Source organism: Colobus angolensis, unplaced genomic scaffold, assembly GCF_000951035.1.
Source record: "Colobus angolensis palliatus isolate OR3802 unplaced genomic scaffold, Cang.pa_1.0 Scaffold224, whole genome shotgun sequence".
NCBI classification, from domain to species: domain Eukaryota; kingdom Metazoa; phylum Chordata; class Mammalia; order Primates; family Cercopithecidae; genus Colobus; species Colobus angolensis.
In genome coordinates, this window is record NW_012115422.1 from 206992 (window position 1) to 213655 (window position 6664).

A 6664-nucleotide genomic window follows, 5' to 3' on the forward strand; every position below is an offset into this window, starting at 1 on the left:
AAAATGTACAATAAATTATTGTTGACTGTAGTTATCAAATCCTAGACCTTATTCATTCTATCTAACTACATTTTTGTACTCATTAACCATCCCCACTTCCCTGCTCCACTATACTTCCCAGCCTCTGTAACCATCATTCTGTCTGCCTGTGTTCAATTGTTTTAAGTTTTAGCTCCCATGAATGAGTGAGGACATGTGAAGTTTGTCTTTCTGTTCCTGGCTTATTTTGCTTAACACAATGTCCTCCAGTTCCATCATGTTGTAAATGACAGGCTCTCATAGGAAGACACATTTAGAAGTGGAAAAAGGTGTAGGAGAGTTTGCTGATCAGTGAGTTCCTAAGGGTACAGTGGAAAAGCTTGGGAAGAGAGGAGGATTTGTATTAGATTAGATAATACCTGTCTGCTGAGGGATGATCTGCTGGTGACCCAGGTTAAAGTGTGTGTTGACAGGGTGGGTAGCGGGAAGGAGCCACAAATGACTAGTATTGGTATGAAGCATTTGGGATTAGTCCAGAGCAGCGAGGGGCAAGATCTCCAGGCAGCTGGTCTAGCCTGAGGCTGGAGACGTCATGGCAGGAGGAAGACAAGATGATTGAAGACCCTCCTGAGGCTGATCACACCCCATGTGTAGGGTGGTGGAGAGTAGAGTAAATCTCTCTATGATAGCTAATTATAATATTGCTATAGTCATCACAATTGAGGGAAATTTATCAGCAACTAGGCCATAGACTGAGAGAAGTTTATCTGAAACTAGGCCAAGGACAGATGAATTGCTCTTTGTCCCCACCCACTGACTATCCTAATAAGTGTTGACAAACATGAACCAAACTTTTGCTGATAAAAAGAAGAGATATTCAAAGAAACCTGGAGAAAGAAAGAGGTGAGCCTTTTACAAATTTCAGGAAATGGCCAAACCACTCTTACCTTTAGTTTTCATGGTAACTGTTGGCCAGTAAAGTAGAGCTGCCCTGTGCTTCTGCGTCTGTCTTATCCCCATCAAGGGTCTACTGAGCAGGGAGATTCTAAAGGCTCATTTGACAACAAAAGGTTGGGATGGCCAAGAGTTGCTTCTTTTCCATTTATTTCCATTTGCTTTCATTTTCAAGCCTCGTTCATTGTGGCTGTGGGACTCTATTGCTCATGAAGGGCAAACGGGTCCTTCTCTGTATTCATCATGTGGGTTTTCAGAAGGGTCCCCGGCCTGGCAATTAGGAGATAGGACCCAGTTCTGACTCTTTTCCTTACCTCCCTTGTGACCTGAGCCAGGTAACTTATCCTCTTTAGACCTCAGTCTTTTCACCTGAGGTCCTTTTCACCTCTCATATCCTATGTCTTAAAGTTACTTGAGTCAGCAGGAAGTGAAAGTAGAATCTGCAATGTCTTGGTACAAACTAAGGAGAGAGCCCAGGATTTTGATTCAGAATAAGAAACTCATTATTCACTCTAGGGTTAATCACTTTATAGCAGCTTGACTAAGGGACATCACTTCTGTGAATCCATTTAAAAATTGTATTAAACTGGTTGATATGTGCACTTTTCTTGGCTTCTTAAGAGAGATTTTGATACTATAAATAAGATTATTGGTAGGGGCGAATATGGAACTGATAAAGATGCTTCCAAAATTCTTACAGGTACCATTAACTGGCATAATATCATGGATTGTTGATTGAATTGGCAACCAATCAATCAGTAGTGAGCATCTATTTTTTCCATCGAAGTGTATTTATTGAGGGGCAGGATCATGCTGGGGGAATATGGATAAAGTAGAATCACATAGTAGTACCTCACAGCTGGGGTCACCGACACGAGATAACTTCTTTAAGGTCCTACACTACTAAGAAGTAAGTTAGGATTTGAACCTTGATTTGTCCGCCCCAAAGTTGATAATCTTTCTAGTCAACCCGCAACCCCTTCTCATATTTATATGTTAAGTAAGTGGCAGGCACTGTGCTAGGAATTAGTGTTGTCCTGGCAGCATTTGGCACTGGAAATGGGATCTTATTTCAGCCAATCATTAGTTGTCCCATTAATTAAAACAGGCTGTATTATTTTGATTCTTGGTTTAGTCTTAGAGTCTTATGATAATAATTAGAAGCTGACATGACCAATTACAAGGGTTCTTCAGTGAACATTCATTTTCTGCAATAAAATGAGCATCTCAGGTGGTCTTTTCTCAGTGGGTGAGTGATATTCCACATGTTCCTCTCGCTGATAGCCTATGGGAGAATGGAAGTTAGAGCGTGAGGTAAAAAATCAGGACAGCTAGAGAAAGCCTTGTCTGACCCAAATCTACCCTTATATGGGATATGTGGATATAAATATTCCACATAAATAATGTGCTTGTGTCATTTACTTATATTTTGCTTTTTAAGAGAACCACAATCACTGTGATTCATACTGAAACATAGACACACATGTATCTACACACAAACCCACACTATCATCTGGCTAAATTACCAACTGCCCAACCTTCATCTGACAGTTGTGGAAAGAGAAATGCAAAGAGTTTACTGCCTTGTAGAGAGTTCCCAACTGAAAGAGTCAATTGGTATAAATATGGGCTTTATGACCTCAAATTCCTAGGATTTATTTCAGGCAGAATTGTCTCTTTTTTATCATTCAAGAAAGTAGAGAACAGTACAGTGTATCTGTTTAGATTCTGGCGTCTGAGGTCTTTGTGGACTTGAATGCTGATAGGGCGATAATGCATCTAAACATTTAACTCAAGGGCTGCCAGAGAGTAAAATTGTAATTAGTTTATTAATTTAATAACTTCTTGCATCTTCAAGTAGAATAAATGGCTTAATGACTTGGAGTAAACCAACTTAAGAAATTAGTGTATTCTACTATGTAGTTTTGGGGACAAGGATTCATCTTTCTATCTTCAGTGCCTAGAGTAGTGCCTGGAAGTGAATGTTATTTTGTTGTTGTTGTTGTTATTTAGTTTTCATTTCATAATCATAAACTTAACTCTGCAATCCAGCTAGGCATGGAAGGGAACAAGGAAAACATGGAACCCAAAGGGAACTGCAGCGAGAGCACAAAGAATCTAGGATACTACAAGCAGATGGGGTGGAGGGTGCTCTCCTGAGCTGCAGAAGGAATGGTCCAGTGGTTAAGATAAAACACAAGTCAAACCTTTTAGAGCTGTCCACAGTCAGCAATGGTGATCTTCTTGCTGGTCTTGCCATTCCTGGACCCAAAGTGCTCCATGGCCTCCACAATATTCATGCCTTCTTTCATCTTGCCAAAGACCACATGCTTGCCATCCGACCGTTTATTCTTGGCAGTGCAGATGAAGAACTGGGAACCATTTGTGTTGGGTCCAGCATTTGCCATGGACAAGATGCCAGGACCTGTATGCTTCGGGATGAAGTTCTCATCATCAAATTTCTCCCCGTAGATTGACTTGCTGCCAGTGCCATTATGGTGTGTGTAGTCACCACCCTGACACATAAACCCTGGAATAATTCTGTGAAAGCAGGAACCCTTGTAACCAAAGCTTTTGTCTCCAGTGCTCAGAGCACAAAAGTTTTCTGCTGTCTTTGGAAACTTGTCTGCAAACAGCTCAAAATAGACGTGGCCCAAGGACTCACCGTTGACAGAAATGTGGAAGAACATAGTGGGGTAATACATGGCTGGTAATACAGAGCTCCCGATGGCTGCATCTGCAAAGCACTCAATGACTGTTTATGGAATAAGGTGGAATCCTGTTTCCTCAACCTTGCTACTACTGTTTCCCACACTCACTTTCCAGATAAATTCCCAGGCAAGTTAGGGAGGGATCTTATGGAGAAACATATATTTCTCCAAATCCATTGGTAGTAGAAAATAATCTTGAACATAGGTCTTCAATGAATTGGTATGTAATTATTCAGCATCTGAGTCGAAATGCAAACAGTAGCTCCAGTCTACACAGAGTTATCCGAATTAAATATAGTCATATTTGTTGTGCTGACATCCATGTTGTTGAGAACATGTATATATATATGATGCAGCTCAAATAGCATAGGGAGAACAATGGTTAAACACGAAGGCTCTTGGCTGCCCTAATGAGATGGGGAATGGGGAGTCTGGGCATGGAGGTGCTCATTATGTGAAAGATAATATTTCTATTCAGCATCCCATAGAGCATTCATTTCAGCTGAGATCTCACTCTGGGAGCTCCTTTTCCATGTAAAATGTAGAACATACACATTCAGAGAGAATGCTTAGAGAGAGAGGGGAAATCTCTAAGCCTGTAACGGTGGGAAAAAAGGTCTTTCCTAGCTATAAGTAACTGGCAGCAATGTCCAGTAGAGAGCATTAGAGCAAATCTTATGTTATAAATACAATTGTTAAGTAGACTGTCCTTTACTTGGACTTGAAGCTATGCCAGTCAGAGACTGAGAATTTCCTTTAAATCCTAATGAGGGCCATGGTGCAAGGAAGCTTTGAGGGCTGAGAGCAGTAAAGGGTGCATAAGAGCACTTCACGTGAGCCTAAACGACGGATACAATAGAGGCCTTGGGTGGGAATCAGACAAGAGTATTTCACAGATGCTTAGGATTTTCATTTGTAGGAAACTGGGAACAATGAGCAGAATCCCACCATTCAGCCTTGCTGTATATACTTAGGCTCAAAACTTGGTGACTTAAAGTTCTTATTTATTGTATCAGTAATTCCCCAACAATCCTATTCTTTAATTTTGTTTTCTTAAATTTTTGTTGAAGAACAATCAGATCATGTATTCGTATGCTTAAGAGATAAATGCTGAAGTATTTAGAGGCAAAGTGTCAGATGTTTGTAGATTACTATCGAGTTGTACACACACAGAGACAAAGCAAGTATGATTGCTATCTTTTGAACTGTAATTCTTCTTCTAACTTTTTATATGTTAAAAAAATCTCATACTAAAAAGTAGAAAGAGAAAGCCATATCTGATATTGGTACAGACAGATATCTAGACTAAGTGCAGCCTACTTCTTTATTTTCATCAAGATTTGACTGCCCACAGTGATCAATCCAAATGGCAACAACTTTTATAGAACATTCCTCTACAAAGGCTTATTTCTGTCAGTTCCATTCATTAATTCATTCATGTATTGTTGAATGTCTACCATATACTGGGCACAATTCTAAGTCCTGGCTATATAGCAGGGAGCTTAATCCTGTGCACTTACATTAACTATTATTTAACAAAAATACCCTTTAGAGAAAGTAAGTCTTTTGGAAGGTATATAGGTTTATTTTTAATAATGTTTTCCTTTTAAAATACCAGTTCCTTTAAATGTCCTTACTAAACCTATGTATTACAAGAAAAATGACTTGAGTTTTGCTGGAAAAGCACTTGTAAAATGTACTTTATTTCTCTCTTTATCGTTTTCTGGCTGCTATAACTTGAAATATTGCCCTGGGGAGACAGGAAGACCAAAAATTCCAATCCTGTAAGAATCAGAGGCAGGAAACTAGGAAAAGTTGTTAGTTTAGTCAAGTTTAAATGAGAAGGAACACAAAGGTTAGGCTGGTAATTATTTTAACCAGAATAATGGGATAATCTGAGAGTAAAAATGAACCTGCTTACATTTCATATCAAACTTATAAAAAAACCCGATGTACTCAGGAGGCTGAATTGGGAGAATCACTTGAACCTGAGAGGTGGAGATTGCAGTGAGATCCTGCCACTGCACCCCAGCATGGGTGACAGAGTGAGACTCTGTCTCAAAACAAACAAACAAACAAACAAACCCCATGCACAGAGGTGCATAGTGTTTCTAGGCACATTTGTGGTATCCAGGGCAAGCTCTTCAGGGCAAGGGCGTTTTTAGATACTTGTGACTGTTTTATCACTTACTCCTGAAGATCAGCAATTCATAAAACTTAATACATGCCGATTTCAGCCTGCTGTAATGTCACCACCCCAGGGCATACAATACCATTTCAAATGATGTCTTTGGTTTGCCAGGTTTCATACACCAAAGAACCTCCAAATGGTGCATCCTACCCTCCACACTGCCTTTCACGCCTTATTCCTATAGTGGACCAGCAGGAGATCTACCCCTTACCATGAGCAGGAGCATTTTAATAGCAGAATATGGGAAATAATGATTGCTATTTTGGGTTTATATGTTTTGTTTGCAAAATAATGGGTTTTAGGTTAAATTGAGGCAGGTGTGCAAATGTTCTGGTGAAGTCCATGCAACCTCCTTCCAAAACAGCAAACTATAAAAAGACTGTCATAATAGTGGTCACCAGCATCAATAATTGTAACAAGGGGCTGGAATATCAATCACAGGAAAGACAAGCATTTTGATAGCATTAATCAGAGCTGGTTTTCTCCTGCAAATCATGCCAAAGCTCTTGGATTGCTGCCTGTTCCCATTGTTTTCTGTCTGCTGATTTGTACACAGATTCCTCTCCCCTTCCCCAGTGTGGCCATAATGAAATTGGGGAATTAACTCAGAGCAGAGTTGTTCTAGTTTGGATGTGAAGGTAAACACAAATGGAGAAAGTTCAAATTTTCGAAAAGAACAAACAGCCCTTGTTACTAAACATTAGCTGGCAAATGCAACAGACATGTACAATGGGCAGATATCATGGATGATTTCTCATACTGGCCAAGAGGAAAGATGGTCACAGGCTATAAGGCCTATGTGTAGTATCTGCAGAAAGAGTTTTTTAGG

General features: G+C 39.9%; 1 pseudogene; it reads right to left on the reverse strand.

The window, feature by feature from the left end:
• Positions 1-3143: 3143 nt before the first annotated feature.
• Positions 3144-3680, reverse strand: LOC105513137 (annotated as a pseudogene).
• Positions 3681-6664: the final 2984 nt, after the last annotated feature.